The 24,773-nt window shown below is 37.3% G+C and overlaps 1 protein-coding gene and 1 pseudogene across 2 annotated transcripts in view; one reads left to right on the top strand and one right to left on the bottom strand.

Annotated features, from left to right (window-relative positions):
- The window catches only part of LOC125682852 (uncharacterized), a 265,876-nt gene that overhangs the window by 149,895 nt on the left and 91,208 nt on the right, over window positions 1-24,773 (top strand). Inside the window, exon 1 of one of the 2 annotated variants that reach the window (XM_056147889.1) lies at window positions 13,495-13,930. The exons of the other annotated variant lie outside the window; for it this stretch is intronic. The gene's annotated coding sequence lies outside the window, so the exon portion shown is untranslated. Of the gene's footprint in view, window positions 1-13,494; window positions 13,931-24,773 lie in introns of those variants that run through there. 2 annotated transcript variants of the gene reach the window in all.
- On the bottom strand, window positions 1,388-5,936 carry LOC125672860 (uncharacterized; annotated as a pseudogene).

The following is a 24,773-nucleotide window of genomic DNA, read 5'->3' on the forward strand; positions in this document are numbered from 1 at the left end:
TTATCATTAAAAAAAATCTGTGATAGATTAATCTTTAAAAGATATATGTAATCGAAATTTTGACTTCAGTCTATTCCAATTTATAATCTTTAGGTATACCAAACGTTCACCTGAGTCGTCATTGATGACACATAAATGTATCTACAAATTTGAGACACTTACTGAAGCCTGTGACCATACCCTTATCTTGAGTTTGATTCTACAAGCGGGCGGTGCAGTGGGATATGTAATTCTGTCAGTGTACCCGACTATGTCTGAACATCCCAAACACGTCTCTTAGGGTTAAGAATTCATTTTCCTACAGTGAATGGCATAATGGTTTCAGGTGAGCGTCAGGACACATGTATCTTGATTTCTGAGAACAGCGCTAATTTAGCAGAAAGAAGTTGATAATGATCTCTGATCCTTGTCACTTCTTCAGAAATGGGTTTCGAATTTGAGACTTGGTGGGATTTGATGAAGGTAAATCGTGAGTTCCAATTTCAGTGCTGGGGTAGGAAACAATTCTATGTACCCGCTATGTGTCACTGCAGGAAAGACACATTAGAAACCCCTCTTATATCTATGGAACCTTGATATTGTTAAAGGAAGAAGAATTGTAGAGTAGACCTATTTATTGATAAAACACCAACAGTAGAAAAAGATAATAGTGATGAGAATTGTGATGAGAATTAACAAACAATCGAATCGTAAATATAATGCCATCATATCATTTCAATCAGGATCCATGGACAGAATGGAGTAAAGAAGTTACTTGTAATATTGCATTCATATGGCACTGACATCAAAGTATAATGAATTAATTGAACTTCGAACTCGATCACTTTTTCTTTTTCTTTGCTTTATTTTTCTTCCCTGTTTTTTTTATTGAGTCAAAAGTTTCGTTCAGCACTCCCGATTCCTTCTTGGCATGCGGTATATCTGAAGTACTCTCACTGTTTGGTTTTTTTGCTAACTGAGCGTCATTTTTGGTTTTGAAGTACAGCAGGATTATCCGAGATAGAGCGAGAAAGTCCGAGACTCTCGTCAGATTTTGATCTCATGACGAGAAATGGTGCTGACGGACTGGTGTGAAGTAATGGGGCTCTCGTCTTTTTCTCACATATTGCACAGCTGTGGATTTTTCAAGCCTCATTTTCGTTTCCCGCAAATTTTTGAATCAATAGCTTAACATTTACTTTGTTTCCCGAATGTTCTTCTTCCATGGATGAATCATCACTTTTATGTTTGGTTTCACTTTCACTTTTACCAGTGAATTGTTGAGTTCCCTGTTTTTGGTGTGTACCCAGTTGCTCGCGTATTCTAGTAATTCCTGAGGCGATTATTTGCTACATATCAGATACTTTTATGAACGGCACGGCACTTTCACTAGAATTTGAGGTTGATTTTACAAATCCAATATCATTTTTTCAGAGGATGATGTTACTTCTGCTTGGTTTTCTTTCTCGCTTCTTGGTATCTCTTTCACTTCCCAAAACGTGTTTTCAACGACGTCCTCGTCCTTGAAGAGAACTGATATGAGCGTATTTCCAAAGTTGTTCTTAGTTTTACGATTTTTGATTTCGTCATCATCGATCTCATCATACGGATGTTCTGCTCTCTTCACAAATACATTCTTAATTCCTTGCACTTTACCCAGAAGCTTTGAGACAGTTTTTTTAATCATGTGAGGTGATTTGTTATTCTTTTTCGCTTGCTTTGAATTTGTATTTTTCTCAAAATCTACTTCGTCGTAATGACAGTCAGCTTTTTCAGTCAGTTTTTTCTGACGTCGTGTCTCTATTAGATTCGCTACTCTCTGCAACGCCATCTCCTATGACGTCACAGTACACTGCGTCAATATGCGGTGTAACGTTCGTGAAGTCGATGTTCTTTGAGTGCAGAGGTCTGCCTAATGCGATGTCATCATAGTAATTTTCGGCTGGTTGATTAAGAGCCAAAGAACTTCTATCATTCGTCTCCATTTGCGTTGTAAGCGTCATTGGAAAACTTCTGCTCTTCATTTGCCTTAAACCTTGTTTGTTCTGTTGATCACCGTTAACAGAGGCATACTCGTCAATCAAGTTTACATAAAGTGCATCTATGTTGTATATCTTAGAGGCCTTCCGAAAGGACTGAACCTCGTAGTCATAATGCGTTTCCTCCACCACCAAGTCTTTTATCCTAACCTCTGTTCGAAACAAGCTAAGAACAAATAGATATTGCGAAGATCTCATTTCCGTATCCAAATCCATTTCTGTTTCAAATCCACCTGAATGGAATGCACGAATCCGGCCCTTTGGGCTCACCCCAACACGGAGTTCTCCATAACACACGTCATTGTCAAATCGATTGATTACTTTCCAACGATACGGTAGATGTGCGCGGGAATCCGCCTTGAAACTTTCTGGATCCCGTCCTCGGAGCTGTGCTGGCCCTAATTGGCTGACAACAAGTACCACGTGATATGTTGACAAATCCTTTTCTTTGTCCTTGAGTGGAAGAACACTGAAGGTCACGTACTCGTTCATGCGCAGCTTCCGCCAAAGACAACACGTGACCGCTGGATATTCTACCTCTAGATTGGCTGATCGTCGCTCTTTGTCAACGAAAGTTATTTTTCTGTCGGCATTCTGGTGAAATGAAACACCAGGATTGTCTGGAAGAGGAAAACAAACTTATAATTCATTTTACGCTATCGATATAGATTAATGTTGTTTACCAGTAAGTTATCAGCACATAATTAATGTTGTTTACCAACAAGTTATCAACACATAATTAATGTTATTTACCAACAAGTTATCGACATATATCTATGTTATTTAACAGTAAGTTATCGACACATATTGATGTTGTTTAACCAGTAAGTTATCAGCACATAATTAATGTTGTTTACCAACAAGTTATCAACACATAATTAATGTTGTTTACCAACAAGTTATCAACACATAATTAATGTTGTTTACCAACAAGTTATCAACACATAATTAATGTTGTTTACCAACAAGTTATCAACACATAATTAATGTTGTTTACCAACAAGTTATCGACACATTATATCTATGTTATTTAACAGTAAGTTATCAGAGCACATTGATGTTGTTTAACCAGTAAGTTATCGACACTCATTGATGCTGTTTTACCAATAAGTTATCGACACATGTTGATATTGTTTACCAGAACGATATCGACACACATTGATGTTGTTTACCAGTATCTTAATTTGGGAGCTCTTGCCATTATTTAGTTCGAGAGCAGTATTGGTACGGTTTCAACAGAGATATATCGTATATTACTGTGACAGACTCATATTATACATGTATATTGTATAATATGATGGGTATATGTATGAAGAATCGGTTCATTGAATAAAATGCTTAGGCAAGGTAATGTAATTTAAACATGCAGTCAAGCATATAAATTTGGTCACTTTCCCAGTGTAATGGCCTGGGGTATATAATTATATTTTGGCCAAATGTCCCTTGTGTCTTTTAATTTCATTGGTGTTTTAGTTTGTCTTATGTCATTGGATTGGTCTTGGAGATTTCCCCTCCAAGAGTTCTGTTCTTTGTGGTCAGTCTTTATTCAGTTTTTGAAGAAGAGAGTTGATTTCAGTAGATCTGACATATTTTGACAATTAGACATAGACCGACATTTTTCCTCTTGAATGGTAAGTTAATAATTTATTACTAATGCTAATCTATTCTATAATTCCTTTACTAAATGTTAAATCTGTAATTTTGCATAAAATTCCTTTTGTTGCCACATTCCTGGAATAAATGATCAGTGAGAGTGAGACTTATATAATGTAAATATCTGTGATAGTAATGTATATGATTCGTCTCACTGTGATATTATTTTAAAGTAAAAGTATGTTTTATGACTTACAAGATATTGTAGATATCATAATTTATAGATCAGACCAGTTTGGTGTCATCTGTAAATATTGTTCACTCGATCCTATTCCCATAGAATGGTATGCTCACCATATGGTTTTTATTTAATTCAATAATTAATAATGTTAATACATATTATAATGATAATTATTGTAAAGTTTTATGATGAAGTTAAAGTCTATAGGACTTGGGAGATTTAATATGTGATGTATACAGGTATAGAGTTATCTCCCTTGATATAGATCACCCATGTAATGCTATAATCGTATATTGGTTGTACATCAGTAATTATGTGAAATTATAGTATTCATGTTTTATATAGCATATTACTTAAAATTGTTAAACATTGTTGTTATAGGGTTTCATCATTGGACAATTCGTGCATTGCATGGTAACTCCTGAATAAATGTCTTGTCGAGAACCCAAACAGGTGTTCCTGTTATTACTTAAGGGAAAGAGAAACCTGTTACAAATTGGCGCCCACGTAGGGACAAGACGATTCTGAAGAAGAGGTGCAAATTTGACTTGTCGTTCTATAAACATTTGGATCCATCTACAGACAACCGGTTCCGGAGTGGGGTACCCCGGAGCGGCCTGAGTGAGCTCAAGTGAAACTAATCATTTAATTTGTGATTATTGTGCTTTATATGTGTACATAGTATCCAATATGGATTAGTAGAACTAAAGATCAGCTGATCGGTGAGTTTTTTTTTCTTCTTTTTCCATTGTGTATTTTGATGTAGATCTGCAGAATCAAAATTGTCTGTTTTTTGGGTACCCATACGCTAGCTGTTAGATTAATTAGGTTGCAAAGTTGTTTACTTTAGAAACGTAATGTTATTGTAATTAGTAGAGAATCTGTATTACTAGTAGGTGGTCAGAGAGCGCAGAGTAAAAGTGTTCCTTTCTGCACAATATCCCTACCCGTCCCTATTGCAGGTTTATATATTATACTAATACATATAACATTGTGAATAGTAACTAAACTCTTTTGACTGATACAGGACAGTAAGACAGACCAGACAGTGATTTATAATACAGTATTAGTGTGTATTTAAAGTTGGTTGGTTGAAGTTGTTGTCCAGAAAATTATTCTTGGTTGTTTCATTGGTTTAATTTGTTATTTTAATTAAGTAGCACATTTAAAATCCCCTGAAGTCTATCTCAGTATCATCATTTGATTTCATTTCAGATTTGCTCATTACATATTTATATTCCCTTTTCTCGTTTTCACGAAATCGATAGGTTTCCGGATTTTTTCCCCGTTAAATTCATCGTGTTCGGTTTCTTTCAGTCATTTTCGATTTCCGATCGAGCTCGATATTCCGATCATTGCGAATACCGGAAGTTTCAATTGTAAACACGCGTTTGTTCAATTTTTCTAATTTCATTTACATTTCAGCTTTATTTAGTCGTTGTGTTTGTGTGTTCTTTATTTATTAAAAAGTAATTTATCAGTATATTTTCTGATCTCAATCCAGCTTACATATATCACGGATTTACAGGTAAATTCTTAAATAAAAGTGTTGAAACAGGTAAGCAGCTATCAGCTGATATCTCGAGTTAATTTATCGAAGTTGTTTGTCTTCATTTTATAGATGTAAACATTTGAACATTACAGTGAGTGGGATAGTCGCTTTCTTGCAGGGTCTCCGCATTCTATCATATATTCAGAATTTAAACAAAAATATTATTTGTGTATTTCGCTGACTTGAGTTGTAAATTTTGTTGATAATTATTGCATATTATTGCGTTTAAACCTACAGAATATATTACTATACCGGAAGTGCACATCTACTTTCACTTTGACCTTAGGTATTCAAGTTTTGTAAGAAGTTTATATTCTGAAATTAATTGTTTAGTGTAGATTAGCTTTTCCCCTGAATTTCTTTTGTTCATAAGAACTACCCTCCTAAGAAAATTATCCAAATTTATTGCCCTGTGTTTATCATAGTCCAATCAATGACTACCCCCCTTCAGTCCTTTTTCATTTATTTGTATGTACATATTATTTTGTGCAATTGTTTTACTTTGTTGTTTACCAAACCATATTCGAACCATGTCTACGGATAAGGACCCAACAGCAGAAGCCCCAGCAAACACTATGTCCAAAGAAGAGATTGAGCAACTAGTTAAGACTCTCTCAGCTATGAAAGTGAAACCCAAGGCAGATACACCTGAGGATCTAATACAATGGATGTCATCCTTGGTAGGTGCAGAGGTACCAGTAGCCGAATCGAGTGCAGTTAAGACAGAGCATTCAGTTCATACACATAAGGAGATAGGAGAGTACCATTTGCCTTATAAACAGCCCATACGCATCTCAACATTTTCTGGTCATGGGAAGGGTGAGACATCTTACGAGCTTTGGCGTTATGAGGTCACATGTTTAATGAAGGAAGGACACTCTAAGGAAGCGATCATGATGGCAATCAGAAGGTCATTGAAGGGAGAGCCTGCCAATGCATTGATGCGATTAGGATCTGTTGAGATTGTAGAGGAAATACTATTGAAGTTTGACAGTATATATGGTAGTGTACTAGAAACTGAGGATATCTTAGCAGAATTCTATAGCGCACGACAAAAGGATAATGAAGATTGTGCCACATGGAGTGTCAGGCTGGAAGATCTTATTAATAAAGCGATCAAGAAAGGAAAGGTGTCTCCAGTTGCCGCCAATGAAATGCTCAGAACCATGTTTTACAAAGGACTACGTCAGGATCTGAGAGACATAACGGGTCATATTTTTCACACGACTTATGATTTTGACAAACTTAGGGTGGCGATAAGAAAAGTTGAGACCGAGCATCAGCCAGCAGTAAGACCAAAACATGCAACTGTTAAGTCTGCAACTACAACTAGCGATGATCGTTTTGATCAGTTGCAAGCACAGCTCAATCAGCTATCTGCCCATGTGATGCAGTTGAGACAACCATATCCTCAGAATCCACATTATGGATCTCAGCCGAGACAACCTTTTCAGAAAGGGAAAGACAAGAAAAAAGGATATGGGAAGCAACAGTTTAATAGGATGCCTAATCCAGAGTTACTGTCAGCAGCTGAGATGGCATCTTCACCTGCAGTTCAACAGGATGAGGTTATATGCTTCAAGTGCCACCAGAAAGGCCACATCGCTATTGGATGCCGTGTTAGATTGGATCATCAGAGAGCAGATTTAAACTCCAGCAGACCAAATCCTGGGGCCAAGGGTCTGGTCATGCCAAAGTAAGGTCCAACAACACAAAGCAGCTAGTTGGTATTCCAAATGAAGTGAATCTTTCCATCAATAAGGTTGGATGTACAGCTTTGATAGATACTGGTGCTACTGTCTCCACTATAAGTGAGGATTTTTATATTAAACATTTATCTCATATTGAGATGTATCCCGTTCAGGAAACTTTACATGTAGAATGTGCAGACGGCGAGCAGATGCCTTACCTTGGATATATCTGTACTAGTATAGAACCATACGGAATGCCACTTACTACATTAAATGATTGCCTGTTTCTGATTGTTCCAAGTAGCAACTACAATTCCCGTGTACCTGTTCTCATTGGAACCAATATAATTAATCGCCTTTTGGAAATAACACGAGAGGAATTTGGCGCGAGGTATCTTCAAGATGCAGATCTTCATACCTCGTGGTACTTGGCATTCAGATGTATCACCTTAAGAGAAAGAGAATTGCAGAGGAACGAGAACAGGCTAGGCATTCTGAAGTCAGCAGAAACACATAGAGTCATTATACCACCTAACGGATGTGTAGTGATCAATGGATACATAGATAGGAAGCTGCCATACCATCAGGTTCTTGCCATGTTACAAGCAACGAAGCGGTCCAGCATTCCATCTGATTTAGACATCACACCATCCTTACACCTTTACAATTATGACAACGGTTACATTTTACCGGTAGAAATCAGCAACATAACTACTAGAACTGTGTCAATTTCACCGAAAGCCATACTTTGCGAGTTGCAACCTGTCACCGTACTGGATACGGTGCTGCCAGAGTCTGCAACTATTTCCCCGGACGTACAACATATACTGGACAAAGTCAATATCTCGAATGATGTTACATCAGAGGAACAGAAAGGCTGCAAAGATCTGATCAGTGAATTTTCAGACATCTTTTCCAAGAGTTCCACTGATATAGGTACAACAGACAAGGTCAAGCATCGAATACACTTGCATGACGAAACATCATTCAAACAGAAATACAGAAGGATTCCTCCTGTGATGATTGAAGAAGTGAGAGTCCATATACAGGAGTTGATAGCTAGTGGTGTTATACGGCCTTCACATTCTCCATTTTCGTCGAACGTGGTTTTAGTAAAGAAGCAAGACGGCTCACTGAGACTTTGTATAGACTACCGTCAACTCAATTCTAGAACAATAAAGGATAATTATGCCTTGCCACGTATTGATGAGATTTTGGACTCGCTATCAGGAAACAAATTCTTCACGGTGCTGGATATGAAGTCAGGTTACCACCAGATAGAAATCAAGGAAAATCACAAGGAGAGAACTGCTTTTACTGTAGGGCCATTGGGATTCTTCGAGTTCAATAAGATGAACTTTGGATTAGCCAATGCGCCAGCAACGTATCAGCGATTACAGGAACGGTGCCTTGGTGATTTGCATTTGAAGATTTGTTTCATCTACTTGGATGATTTGATTATTTTTTCCAAAACCTTTGATGAGCATTTAGATAGACTCAAGCAGGTCTTTGACAGAATTCGAAGTTATGGACTTAAACTCTCGCCAAAGAAATGTTCATTTTTGATGAACAAGGTAAAATATATTGGCCATATAGTGTCTGAGGAAGGAGTTCAGGCTGACCCGGACAAGATAGACAAAGTTAAACAATGGCCTACACCCACTAATCCAGAGCAAGTAAGATCATTTCTTGGCTTTGTGGGCTATTATAGGAAATTCGTTCAGAATTTTGCTAAGATCGCCCGTCCTTTGATTGATGTGATGGCGACAGGAAAGAAATCAAAGAGTAAACAACAGTCTCCAAAGTGGAAATGGGGCACAGCCCAGGAAAAGGCCTTCGAGATCCTGAAAGAGAGATTGATTACGCCACCAATATTAGGATACCCTGATTTCACGAAGCCCTTTGAATTGCATACCGATGCTTGTGGTACTGGGCTTGGAGCTGTTTTATATCAGAAACAAGATGGGTATAACCGAGTGATAGCCTATGCAAGTAGAGGATTATCCAAGTCTGAGAGAAACTACCCTACACACAAGCTGGAGTTTCTAGCTCTAAAATGGGCCGTCACTGAGAAGTTTTCTGATTACCTCATGGGTCAAACTTTCTCGGTGTACACAGACAATAATCCGCTTACATATATACTACTTAGATGTATAATTTATTACTAATGCTAATCTACAATATCTTGTAAGTCATAAAACATACTTTTACTTTAAAATAATATCACAGTGAGACGAATCATATACATTACTATCACAGATATTTACATTATATAAGTCTCACTCTCACTGATCATTTATTCCAGGAATGTGGCAACAAAAGGAATTTTATGCAAAATTACAGATTTAACATTTAGTAAAGGAATTATAGAATAGATTAGCATTAGTAATAAATTATTAACTTACCATTCAAGAGGAAAAATGTCGGTCTATGTCTAATTGTCAAAATATGTCAGATCTACTGAAATCAACTCTCTTCTTCAAAAACTGAATAAAGACTGACCACAAAGAACAGAACTCTTGGAGGGGAAATCTCCAAGACCAATCCAATGACATAAGACAAACTAAAACACCAATGAAATTAAAAGACACAAGGGACATTTGGCCAAAATATAATTATATACCCCAGGCCATTACACTGGGAAAGTGACCAAATTTATATGCTTGACTGCATGTTTAAATTACATTACCTTGCCTAAGCATTTTATTCAATGAACCGATTCTTCATACATATACCCATCATATTATACAATATACATGTATAATATGAGTCTGTCACATTACGAAACAACTAGAGATGTACTCTGGCGAGTGTCCAGTGTCTGTCATGTATTACGAAAGTAGTAGACATATATTCTGGCGAATGTCCAATGTTTGTGAGGTTGTTAGGGGGAACAATTGAGCTACATCTTGTCAGAGACGTCTGGTCAGTCTGTATAGATAATCATATAATTTTGATAACCAATTGAATCTGTCAACATAATAACCCCATACATTGTTGATTTAAACATACATTATGACCTTATAATAACCGTTAAAGCTCCTCAATCTAGGGACACAGACGGGTGTGTATTTCATAGTGTTACACGTTTGTGATACTTAAATCTGCTCTTTGTTCATGAGGTATAGGATCCGCCGCTCTCGTCTTCTCATCAACGTCTATTTATTAACGGAATATTTAATTCTCTCTAGAGATATGTTGTAGCATGTAGTTTGTATTTTATCTCATATCATATTTGATACAAGTGGGTTACAATCGTGTAGTGAAAAACAATACAGCGTAGATATGCAAATGTCATGTAGCTGGTGTGTTTAGCAATAGGACGATTTTTTTTTTACCATTAATCAGTTTAATGTGATTTAAAGACATTTGATAAAACACAGAATATTTACCCCTTCCCCGACTGTATTCATGCACTCTAAAGTTAGAAAAGGCATGTGTGCTGTCAATATGATACGCTTTAGTGAATAACTATGCAGGTTGAAGTGCCCCGGTTTTCAACACCAGTTCATAGTAATGTAAAATCGAGTGTACTCCGTCAGGGCGAAGTAAACCACTTAATATTAACCGTGTGGTATGTTTGTTATACATACCAATTGCAGATCTTGTTATACATACCAGTGGCGGGTCTAAAGGGGAATTACCGTCACTGCGTAATGCTAATCTATGTAGACATACAGGTATTTAGGAGATATATTCTCTTCCCTACATTTCTATCACGTGAAATGAGATGTCAAGTAATCAAGTTCATTTGAGAAAAAAGTGATTCATTATCATTATTTTCATTTTAACATTGATTTTTCTGTCTTTTCCTTTTTTTATACAAATCTTTCACCTTCATTTCACCCATCTATTCAAAAAACTTACAAAGATATTGAGGGTATGTCTTTAATTTTTTATGCAGGGCCTTAAGATATGGTAAAACTATTTTTAGCACTTCGAGAAAAATGATTGTAATTGATCGCCCTGTGGAATAGTGATCAGAGATAGGGATATATTTACTGAGATAAAGAGGATGTCACGTGATAATTAGTTCATTATTCAGGTCTTGCTTGTTCTAATCCTTTACTGCCCATCATGATCCTTCTGGAGAAAATTGTTAGTACTGTCAGTCAATGTCTTAAAATTTACAAATATAGTTCTGTCAGTCAATGTCTTAAAATTTACAAATATAGTACTGTCAGTCAATGTCTTAAAATTTACAAATATAGTACTGTCAATCAATGTAGTAAAATTTATAAATATAGTACTGTTAGTCAATGTCTTAAAATTTACAAATACAGTGCTGTCAATCAATGTCTTAAAATTTACAAATACAGTGCTATCAGTCAATGTATTAAAATTTGCAAATATAGTACTGTTAGTCGTTGTGTTAAAATCTACAAATATATTACTGTTAGTCATTGTGTTAAAATCTACAAATATAGTACTGTTAGTCGTTTTGTTAAAACGTAAAGTATATTATTGTGAGTCATTGCGTTAAAACCTACAAATATATTACTGTTAGTCATTGTGTTAAAATCTACAAATATAGCACTGTCAGTCATTGTGTTAAAATCTACAAATATAGTACTGTTAGTCATTGTGTTAAAATCTACAAATATATTACTGGTAGTCATTGTGTTAAAATCTACACATATAGTACTGTTAGTCATTGTGTTAAAACATACAGGTATAGTATTGTTAGTCATTGTACAAATATAGTACTGTTAGTCATTGTCATAAACGCGAACCGCCGATCCCAAACGAGACCATCAACCCGCCTGCCGACAGCCCGTAGATATCCAAAGACCGATCATAAGCAGAACAAGCGCCCACATATCGAATCAACTGAGATACAAAACACCACAATGGAACTTTGTCACACAAACACAAGAAGCTGACGACGGAGAAGCTGAAACCACCATATAAATCATTGATATATATTTGCACCCACAATGTTGTACATTTTAAGTGTCACAATTTGAGTTTGTTTTACTATGCCTCTTATGGTGTTCCATAGTTTGTTCTCATCATATAGTCGTTACGAATAGCTGGTCACGGCTGTCAGACCGGTTTGTAAATGCTTACGTGTTAGTTCTGACCAGGCCGTGGAAGTGGGAAGGTGTGTCCGCCCAATGTGTGAAAATGATAGACCTGTGTGGTCTCGAGTTTTACCTGTGTCGTTTACTGGGCCTGCATTGTATGTACATTTAGTATGGGTGTTCGAATGATGTTCCTGTGTGGAAAGTGAGAACACAATTTTGAGCATTTCGACAGCGGTGAGTGCGAACTGTTTATTTTTGTTTGCGTTAGGCAATTCTGTTACTTTTTTTGAAATTTATGTAACCAGTTTATTTTTATTACACAATGTACCCGACATATGCAAGTTTTCAGTATATAATGTATCCGTAAAAAACCCCGATTGTTACTGTGTAATTATAGGTGACCAGCTGTGTGTGTTATTGTATGGCTCGAGCAGGTGCAACATGTATATCATGGCGTTCTAAGATATTTGATGAACAACGTTGGAGAACGACCTATAGAAAAACGTTTATGGCTACAGAAACGTTGAGCGAGTGATGGACAAAGTGTCACCACGTGTCTGAAGACAATCAACTACTGGTGTGTAAAGTGTGGTAACTCTTTAGTCAACGTATTTTGTTTCGCCATCCTGTGTAACCTATTTCGAATTCAAGAGACAAGTCTGCTGGTTTTCTTACATAAGGCAACATAACGTAACATTTAGCTTTAGTCGGGTACACGTGTAATCGTCTGTTAATTCATATTTTTTGTTTTGTTATATTTTTGTTTTGTTTTTGTTTGTATGAGTGTAGATGTTACTTGCTATATTTGTGAGCACGATAATAAACTTATTTGCACATACTCTTGATCTTCTTCAAAGCACGGTTTGCAGCGAGGGGTTATTTCTATGCCATTATCACAAATTGTGACATTAAGCACGATTTAAATCATTATTATATGCATTTTTGTTTGTATAGATAAGCACTGTATAAAATATTAGTGATTGTTTGTTTGTTTACCTAAGTACTGTACAAAATATTGGTATTTGTTTGTGTATTTAAGCACTGTATTAAATATTAGTAATTGTTTGTTGTGTATATAAGCACTGTATAAATATTAGTTATTGATTGTTTGTGTATATAAGGACTGTATAAAATATTAGTTATTGATTGTTTGTGTATATAAGGACTGTATAAAATATTAGTAATTGATTGTTTGTGTATATAAACACCGTAAAAGGTTTGCTCTCATTTTGCTGGTATATATAAGCACTATTCAAAACATTGATATTGAATTAACTGTTTGTGTATACACACATTCTGTACAATAGTGATAACTGTTTCCCTGTTTGTATATTGTTAGTTACGTTTCAAAATGTCCCCCTAATGTAGAGACGTCAGTCACAAGCTTCAAGTTGAATGCTTCAAAATGTGTTTTGTGAGTGGTATTTACAGTGGCAGGAAATAAGTCCTTGCCAATCCCTACAGTGACACTTCACTTGAGTTCTAGAGGGCGGGTTTGTGTACACACAACTGTTGATCTATACGTCGTATTTACAGATTCTTTGTCTTCCCCAACCCCACTGTGACACTTCATTTGAGATTCAAAGACCGGTTTTTTGTTGACACAGAATGATGACACGTGAGGTGTTATAATGAGGACGGTATACATGGTGGTGTGTTCAGCTTCACTCACCAGATCTCCAAGCTTCACGGACGCAATCTTACACCTAGCCTGCCGAATTGTACATCAATGTAGTTCTTGAATAGCTACATTCAACTCTACAGAGGACAGTATGACAGTTCAGTAATAGTGGAGTGGGCAATTTAAGGTAAATATTTACATCTCTACACATTTCTAAACGGAATTCTGATAGAGACGAACTAAAACTGTCAATTAAAATATCGGGCTCACGGGGGTGTTACCATATCATTTGAGAAATGTTGACTTTGAACGAGACTGTTGCAACTCATGTACCATTCAATCTCTCATGACTGCCAATGACTATTACTATAACCTTACACCTAGCCGCCGGAATGTACATTAATATAGTTATGGAATAGCTTTGCTTAACGTTGCAGAGCTGGAAATTTACTGATAGTGGAGTGAATATTCTAAAAATAGTGAGCTGGACAGTTTAACGATAGTGGACAATGTGAGGTAAATCCACATTCCTACGAAGTTTTCAATCTCCATAACTACCGCTTCAATTTTGTAGCGAACCGCTCATCTAAATCTTTTTCAATCACGTGACTCCATGTTAAAGACAACATTTAAGTCCGTGTTACTTTGTATTTGTAAACCAGATCGTCATAACAAACATAAAATGTTTGAAATAGACTTTTAAACCCGCGTATTTGTCAATGCTATGATTCAGTCTTTATTATATAATCTGAAAATAAGTAAAAAGATGAAAGTCTTTATTGAGATATACCATGTACTCAGTGACACTATTGAGATAAATGATTTAGATAATCTGGTTTGTCTATTTTGACATAAGTGTGAAAAAATATTTCGTAGCCTGCTCTTGGAAGATTTGACCCTTCAAATATTTCATTTTTCTTCTTTTGTGAGAAATTGGCAATATGCCAATTTGTAAAGTTGTCTGTCCTTTCATATGTTGTATGTTTAATTGTGACTTCTAACAATTTTAGAAGGCTATTATCTGCTGTTAGTACGTAATTCATTCCATGATGTTTAGCTTAGGAATGTGTAACCTGATTTCGCCCCGGTGTTGTGTAGGTACAGTATGATGATACCCACGTGACGTTTGATGTAGTAGTCTGCTGTCGTCCCGGTGTTGTGTAGGTACAGAATGATGATACCCACGTGACGTTTGATGTAGTAGTCTGATGTCCCCCGATGTTGTGTAGGTACAGTATGACGATACCCACGTGACGTTTGATGTAGTAGTCTGATGTCGCCCGGTGTTGTGTAGGTACAGTATGATGATACTCACGTGACGTTTGATGTAGTAGTCTGTTGTCGCCCCGATGTTGTGTAGGTACAGTATGATGATATCCACGTGACGTTTAATGTAGTAGTCTGATGTCTCCCCGGTGTTGTGTAGGTACAGTATGATGATACCCACGTGACGTTTGATGTAGTAGCCTGATGTTGTTCCGGTGTTGTGAAGGTACAGTATGATGATACCCACGTGACGTTTGATGTAGTGTCTGATGTCGCCCCGATGTTGTGTAGGTACAGTATGATGATACCCACGTGACATTTGATATAATAGTCGGGTGGATTTAGTTTAGAATATCTTCTCATTAATATGTCGGTGATTATTTTTCTCTGGTTTCATGAACATTTTTAGAAGACTTCTTATGTCTAAAGTATTCATTTTAACTATTGTATTTTAAATCATTTATCAGTATGATGTGGACCTTTCCTACAAGCACAGTCTGAATCAGTTTTAATGATTTTAATATTACAATATCACCTGCATATGATTTTTTTATCTTTCAACTGACTCATACGCAAAAGCATCTTGAGATCGAGACAGCCAACTGACAAACGAATTAATGTTACAGGGGTTTCAACAATCTCGTTTAAAGTCAGCATTTCGCAAATTCTAGTGTCGCTATAATAATCTAGTTTACCAATAAAACATATCATTTGGGTCAAATGTTGTCTACGTGTTTCATACTTATTGTTAACATTCGTTTTGACTACGAATGATTATGTTTACCTAATCAAGATGTGAGGCTCATGGCGGTTATCACGGGTTGACAGGGGATGCTTATTCCTCCTATGCTCATGATCTCACCTCTCGTGTATCCAGAGGTCCGTGTTTGTCCAAATCTCCAATTTGCAATGCTTTTAGAAGTTATAGGATTGATCACTTCGTTATCTTCACCTTTCAATCAACAAAATCACAGGCTATTGTTTCATTTCATTCCACAAAATCACGGGTTATTATTTCATTCCATTCTACGACATCACGTGTAATTGTTTCATTCTATTCCACAAATATTCCGGGGGTTATCCTGTCATGCAAAGTGAAGATAACGAACAGTGATCAATCTCATAACTCCTATAAACAAAATAAAATAGATAGTGGGGCAAACACGGACCCCTGGACACACCAGAGGTGGGATCAGGTGCTTAGGAGGAGTAAGCATCCCCTGTTGACCGGTCACACCCGCCGTGAGCCCCGTATCCTGATCAGGTAAACGGAGTTAGCCGCAGTCAAAATCAGTGTGCCACGAACGACTTAACAATCGGTATGAAACACGTCAGACAGTATTTGACCCAATGCGAGGTTGTATTGACGAACTAGATCGTTATAACGACCATAAAATTTGCAAAATGTTGACTCCAATCGAGACTGTTGAAATCCCTGTACCATCAACTTGTTTGTCAGTAGCTTACCTCGATTTAAACACTGACTATACGCAGAACAAACTCTTGCATATCGAATCAGTTGAGATATATAGACACCATATGCAGGTGATAATGTTCATCCCATTACATTTCCAACTATGTATATGCGGTTATTGTCACATTTTGAATTCAGATCACTGCAGAATACCCAACATCCATGTAAATACTTGAAATTAGGAAAATATATACATAGACATATATACTGCATTTATTATATAAATGCTGCCTTCACAGTGACTTGTTTAATCTTTGTCACCTTGTACTGAGCTGTATGCTCTTGACTGTTTCTACTTTCCTTATTTCTACTTTCAATCTTTCAACAGACATGTATACAACAGGGGATGCTTACTCCTCCTAGGTACCTGATCTCTGGTGTGTCCAGGGGTCTGTGTTTGCCGAATTATCTATTTTGTGTTGCTTATAGGAGTTATGAGATTGATCACTGTTTGTTATTTTCACCTTGCATTGGTCAAGTAATGGTCTGGTAACTGTTACTTATTACATAAAGTTATACGTCACGTGTTGATTGGTCTAACACTGGTCTGGTAAATGTTATTCATAGCATAAAGTTATACCTGACATGATGATTAGTCAAATATTATTTCTTACAAACAGTTATAGCTGATGTGCTGATTGGTTAAGTGCTGGTCTGGTAAATATTATTTCTTACAAACAGTTATAACTGATGTGCTGATTAGTTAAGTGTTGGTCTGGTAAATATTATTTCTTACAAACAGTTATAGCTGATGTGTTGCTTGGTTAAGTGCTGGTCTGGTACCGTGTATCTGATGTGCTGATTGGTTAAGTGCTGGTCTGGTATCGTGTATCTGATGTGTTGATTGGTTAAGTGCTGGTCTGGTATCGTGTATATGATGTGTTGATTGGTTAAGTGCTGGTCTGGTATCGTGTGCTGATTGGTTAAGTGCTGGTCTGGTACCGTGTATCTGATGTGCTGATTGGTTAAGTGCTGGTCTGGTATCGTGTATCTGATGTGTTGATTGGTTAAGTGCTGGTCTGGTATCGTGTATATGATGTGTTGATTGGTTAAGTGCTGGTCTGGTATCGTGTGCTGATTGGTTAAGTGCTGGTCTGGTATTGTGTGCTGATTGGTTAAGTGCTGGTCTGGTATCGTGTATCTGATGTGTTGATCGGTTAAGTGCTGGTCTGGTATCGTGTATCTGATGTGCTGATTGGTTAAGTGCTGGTCTGGTATCGTGTATCTGATGTGTTGATTGGTTAAGTGCTGGTCTGGTATCGTGTAAAGATATATGATTAGTTGTATACCTGTTTGTACAGTCTACATGCATGATGTCGTGAACTCATGATATGTATTAGTATTATTTTATTCATTTATAAAGCGCAAAACTATATATAGTTTCTATGTGCTGTACAATGTTTGTGATGATAATAAATGATAATATACCAATAAAAGACCTGCAAGAGCTATACAGAAAATGATAAAACAATAGAAAGAAATTAAATAAAACATGGTAGTGAGATGACAAAGTGGTTGACAAATTAGACAAGATACAATTGGCACACAGGTATTCGTATGCTGGATCATCATTCAGTGTGCAAGAGATTGCACATGGAATCCTTGATATCACACTGAATTTTACATTCACATGGCATATTCACGCTTGAACAAGTATGTTTTAGGTTCTAGAGGAATAATCCATGTTCTTCAAACTCTCAAAGTTCCAATGTCAGTTTATTCCACAAGTGTCCACCTAGTGTTTTAAGGATCATGCACCGTATTTGTTTCATGATTTCTTTACTACCAGTTTTTTCATTGGTCGGATCGTGATTCCAAAGTCACACGTGGCTGGTAAACAGAACATAGCTCTTTCATGTATGCTGGTGCCGAGAAAGAGTGTAGTGACTTATGTATGGTTGTCAGCACTTTAAACATAACACGTTGCTTTACAGACAGCGAGTGTAGTTGTTGAAGTACCGGAGAAATGTGTTGTCTGTAACATGTTCTTGTGAGAAAACGTGTAGCGTTGTTCTGAGCCACGTGTAGTCGGAGCATGGGGTGATCTGTCATGTCAAGCAGAAGGGCATTGTGATAATCAAGGATATAACTGATAGTTAAGGTGGGATATGACTGTTGCATTGATGACCTTCGCACACGTTTCTTGGGTGAGATGGTGTTTCACCTTGGAGATTCCCCTGATGTTGAAGTGCTAGTACTAGTAGTGGAGTTTTACGAAGATGCTTACTTTTACAATCAACGGCTGACTTTTACAATTTAAAGGGATCAACTCAAACTACAGAAATTGGACCAAAATAGATTTAGAGACTGCTTCAGTAAAACATAAAAAAACCGACAATTATGTTGAGTAATAGATTATTGTAAACTCTTTCGCAAATCGTATAATCACCGCGATGGCTGAGAGGTTAGAGCGTTCCCCGAATCCCGGCCGCGACAGACCTAAGTCGTTAAAACGTTAAAATGGGTAGTGACAGTTCCACTGGCAAAAGCTCGTCATCACGTGTGAATATCACGGGTCCTCGGAAATCACCCTCAAAACGGATGTCCCGTGTCACAGTAGGTGCGACACGTTAAAGAACCATCACTGCTCAATGGTCGTAAGCGCAGAGCAAAGGCCTAATTGTAATCCCTGTACAGGTCTTGGTGACGTCTCCATATGAGTGAAAAATTCTCATAGACGTATTGTTTTTTTCTACATATATTACTCAAAATTTTATAAGGATCACTAGGTTATATGTGTGTAATTTACCATTAACATAACAAAAGACAAAATTGACTCAGAAACGTGTTTACTCAGGTTATGAATGAAAATTCATGAACGGCATGAACTTTTATCAATACGGAATGCTTGAAATCTGATAACAACACCAAAAGGCATTTCATTGCAAAAAGTTAACAGCAAACCAGAGAAAGAATTATACAGTTTTTAGGGATAGTCCATCATTACACTTAGTCGATGAAGTGTCAATACCGGGTATGGCCTCCTCTTGCATCAATGACGGCTTGACAACGTCGAGCCATGCTGTCAATAAGCACCCGGATGTTTCCAATGGGAAGGTTGTTCCACTCTTACGTGAGGGCGTTTCCGAGCTCTGCCAAAGTCGTGGGTTGTGCTCTACGGCGTGAAAGGGCAACCTACAGCATGTTCCATACATGCTCAATCGGGTTCAAGTCCGGCGAGCGCGCTGGCCAGTGCATACGGACAATTGTCTCATGTTAAAGGTACTGCTCCACCACCCTGGCGCGATGAGGACGGGCGTTATCATCCATCAGGATGAACTCAGGGCCAACAGCACCAGCGTAGGGTCTGACGTAAACATCGAGGATCTCATCCCGGTACCGCACCCCCGTCATTGTTCCTCTCTCCAGGACATGAAGATCTGTTCTTCCATCCCTGCTGATTCCACCCCAGACCACGATGGAACCACCACCATAACGGTCATGTTCACTGATGTTGGCATCATGGAAACGTTCACGTTGTCGTCGCCACACTCAGTGCCTCCTGTCTGTAAAGTCCAAACAATACCTGGGCTCATCGGTGAACAGAACTTGAACCCAATCGTTCTGTGTCCAAGTGACATGATCTTCAGCCCAGTCCAATCGCTCCCGCCGGTGTCGAACAGTCAGAGGGACTCGAACACATGCCTTTCTCGGGTTGAGACCTGCATTGTGAAGCCGATTCCGTATCGTCTGAGTGGACACATTCACCCCTGAGGCGTTCAGGAGGTCGTTACGTAGGCTGGTTGCTGTCCAGAAGGGATGGCGTCGTGCCTGAAGAGCCACAAAATGGTCTTGTCGTTGGGTTGTCGACCTCTGATGACAACCCCCATGTCAGTGTGCTGTTGTACCAAAAGTTTGCTGTCGGTTTCAGGCCCTGTTTACAACGCTCTGGCTGACGTTTAGTGCATTTGCAACGTCACGTTGTGAATAGCCAGCGTCAAGCATTCCAATACATCTGCCCAGTTGTTCTGTCGTCAGGCGACGCCTTACACGTTGTGGGGGCATTGTGTTGATAAACGTAGTGTAAACAATCAAGTGAGTTTGAAATGTTAGAAAGAATCAGACACCGATGCCTGAGTGAAAATCGTGCAATGGTAGCAAAAGCATAAACTGTGATGAGAAACGCATTTCCCATGGCATGAAATGCACGTGCAAGTTTGTTGAAGACGTTTTTGATTTCACTTGGACACAATATTGCCAGTTATGCAGTTATCAATTTTTTAAACATAAAACTATCTATGATCCTTATCAAATTTTGAGTAGTATATATTTGATGCTTTCGCAATACACTACTCGTTTTTATGTTTGATTAAAATGACAAGCTGAGTAATGCATAAAGGGGCCCAGATAATTGCCATAAAAATGAAAGTGGCTTTAAGCTTTACTGTATGTCAAGAGTGTACTGTGCTCAGTGTAAGTAGACGAACTCAAGTTATACTGACATTTCTAGATAATGTGTCATTAACCCTGACAATTTAAAAGTTATCTATATATTACATCCCGCCCACATATGCATACCTTAGAACAGCAGCTATATACTAGGGGGTCGAGATATATTTTGTTATCGTTCCCCCTATGCTACGTCACTCTACCTCTCCCTTTCGTGTTGAAACTCTAGGTCTAAATGTGAAAACAATCAATACGTGGTGTGTATACTGGATACTTGTATATCAGTGTACACAGTAAATCAACGGTATGTGTGGTGACACGTTTTTCCTTGCTTGATTATTTATTCCTCTTTTCCAATAAATTCATGACACCCCACGTTTGAATTACATATAATAATAATAATAATGTGCGGCATTTATATAACGTATTATATAATTTGTAATTACTCTAAGTGCTTTAACAATGTAAAATGTAAAACATGATAAGATTAATCAGAGCATAACATATAACATCCAAATAAAATAAAACAATTTAAACATTACGAGTTCATGCGACAAACCAGCCTTTACTTTAAAAAAAAAGAATATTACAAAATATGGTCATAAGATTTCCTAAAAAGATATGTTTTGATGTTTGTCTTAAACCTTTTGACAGTGCCACACCAACGGATGTCTATCGGTAAACTGTTCCATATTGTGGCAACTGTTACATCAAACCTTCGATCTCCATAGGTCTTTGTACGAACGCGGGGTTTTTCTAGCAATCGTGAATTGCATGAACGCAGTGATCGTTTTGTTTCGTACATAGTGATAAGGTCGCTGATATAGGCCGGTGCCAATCCATTTAGTGCCTTGTATGTGTGTAGTAAAATATTGTATTCAACACGGGAATCAACTGGAAGCCAGTGCAAGGACACAAGCACCGGTAATATATGGTCATGCTTCCTGACTCGGGCAACAAGTCGAACTGCTGAGGTTTGGGTTGTCTGTAGCCTGCTCAGATCTGTTTGGGATAGCCCTTTAAATAGTGCATTTCCATAGTCTAAGCGTGATAACACAAGAGAACAATCAAGTGTCTTGCAGGCGTCATCATTGATGAAAGAACGAATCCGTGCAATATTCCGTTGTTGATAACAAGAACGAGAGATGGAACTAATATGGTTTTAAAAGAAAGTACACTGTCGAAGAAAACGCCAAGGTTTCGAACACAGTCCGAGTTGGAAATAATGGTATTTCCAAAAGACAGTTGAAAAGATGGTGAAACCGTTCCTCTTCTAAAACGAGAATTTTTCGTAAGACCTATCAGAGGCAGGTCGATTGATCTGACAAAACACATCGTACGACTATTTAATATCTTGACCTACAGTGAACTTTATTGGAGGACCTATTTATACAGTTTGAGACAAAAGAAAGGCAAATCGTACGACGCCTATGCATCTTTGGTGAGAAAAATTCTCAGGATGACCTATCAATCCAATCTGAGACAGAAGAAAGTCAAATCGTACGATTAGAAGGCGCGGTAAAGTCACGTATCAGTGAACAAAGTCCATAGAACTATTTTCAAAAATGTCCTTTTAAAACGCATGAAAGGTGAAGAAAATGAACAATGATCAATCTTATCACTCACAAAAGGAATACAATATATATTTACTGTACATTACCAATATAAGCATTTGAAGCGACTAAATACCCTCCCTGCTTAAATGCCATAAGCGCCTAGCATAGGCCTAAATTTTGAAGTCCTTCATCAGCAATGGCCCCCACGATGTGAGTGAGACATTCTCGAGTGGGATGTTAAAGAATATACAACTGAATGTCGTAAAGGTTTTATTTGTACTTTAGTAGGATGTTAAACAATATACACCTGAATGTCGCAAAGTATTTACTTGAACTTTAGTCAGATTGAATTTTACCAATACCACTCCCAATGTTTCATATTGGAGTTAGCCCCTTTAAATTGTAAAAGTCGGCAGTTGTTTGTAAAAGTCAGCATCTTCGTACAACTACACTATTAATATGTATCTATTAACAAATATTGATAACCTGTGTAATTCATTATACTGATTGGCAATTTACATTTCAATCTACTAGTACTCAAATCGGCATGTGTATAATAAAAGTATTTTTTTAAAATCTTTTCTACAACACTAAAATGTTTTTTGTGATATCTACGAGGGTGATAATAGTAAAACAATCGTTTGTAAAACTGTGTGAACAACACTGCCTGTGGATATACAATGCATTGTGATATGATTTTAAGTAAATCGATGAATTCAAAACTATTGCACACACATGCGCGATTCCAGATTTTTTTCTCTGTCCATCCCTCCTTCTCTTTATGCGCACATATCTACAAGTAATCAAAAAATATATATCAAATTCATATAATCATTCCTTTGTAGCAATGGCATGTTTAAAAAGAGGAAACTAAAACAAAATGTATAATGTTGTACAGATCCAGCATTCACATTTCATTGCGTCATATTTGAGCCCCATTTTCCTGGTCGTCTGGTTGTTTTAAGCTAGGATTGATTGATTGAATATTGTTTTACGTCCCTCACGAGAATATTTCACTCATATGGAGACATCACTACTGCCGGTGAAGGGCTGCAGAATTTAGGCCTTTGTTCGGCGCTTATGGCCATTGAGCAGGGAGGGATCTTTATCGTGTCACACCTGCTGTGACACGGGACCTCGGTTTTTGCGGTCTCATCCGAAGGACCGCCCATTTAGTCACCTCTTACGACAGGCAAGGGGTACAGAAGACTTATTCTAACCCGGATCCCCAAGAGATTTCAGTTAGGATGCACGGAAACTTATTCCAAAGCTTCGAATTAATTAATGGATTTTCAGTTTCGAATAGTTAGTGGCATCGTTGATTGCCGTAGGGGGGGGGGACATCATCGTGGATTACCTTATCAGACGTGCCATGGAATTGAAACTAGTCAGTAAATTTGAGCAGTTCTTGGGGGGGGGGGGGATTGGCGCGGAAATGTGTGCTAGTGAACAGTGTGTGAACCCTTTTTACTATATTTTACGAGATTACATAATGTAAAGAGTTGTAAGGGGAAATCGTTTTTCTTTAATAAAATGCATAATACGGTTTAATCCCCTCCCCATTTTTGTTGACATATTTACAAATTTATATTTGACAGTTTAGAGGATGGGATGTAAAATTGGCATATGATGTTAAGGATGTAATCTACATCGTCAAAATTGCTGACTTCCTTTATAAAACAAGAATGAAAATATAAATATCAGCAATATTTATCTATTCATTTCAAATAGCACCATCTAGCTGAGTAACTCAGAAGGCTAGGACGCTGACTGCCCAAATATAGATCGTGTGTTTTATTTTATTTTTTTTTTTTTGTTCAGATTCCTTTCTACTAAAACTGCATTTTTTGCTAAGAAAAGTAATTTCGAAAGTTTTCGATTTAAAATATCGTTGCACATATCCTCCACTTTTCATCATTATAAAATATCCCTGGTGAAGCATCCCTCCTTAAGATAAAAGTCAGATATATATATTCAAATCAATAAGACCCGCTCATGACCTTATTCAACAGATAATCTTAGATATCTCAAAACATTTCAAGGGCATCGACAAAGGGGCAAATGGTTGCCGCCTTTATAATTTCGCCCTCTAGAATAATGAAAATGAAAACAAAATTAACTTTACATTTTTAAACTTTATATATACACTGCTGTATTAGCCTGTTATCAGTATCGCAATGCTAATTATTTTTGACCTTATTGACGTTATTGGCGTTAATGATATAAATTTACTTTAAACCATCTGTCCATTCATTAAGGTATTTTAGTGGTATTCTTAAAAATTTCCTTATTCTCAAAGGAAATTCTCCCGCTTAAAATTGATGTCATTTGCGCTGTAAACATCA

The sequence above is a fragment of the Ostrea edulis genome, chromosome 8, assembly GCF_947568905.1.
Source record: "Ostrea edulis chromosome 8, xbOstEdul1.1, whole genome shotgun sequence".
In the NCBI taxonomy this organism is placed as follows: domain Eukaryota; kingdom Metazoa; phylum Mollusca; class Bivalvia; order Ostreida; family Ostreidae; genus Ostrea; species Ostrea edulis.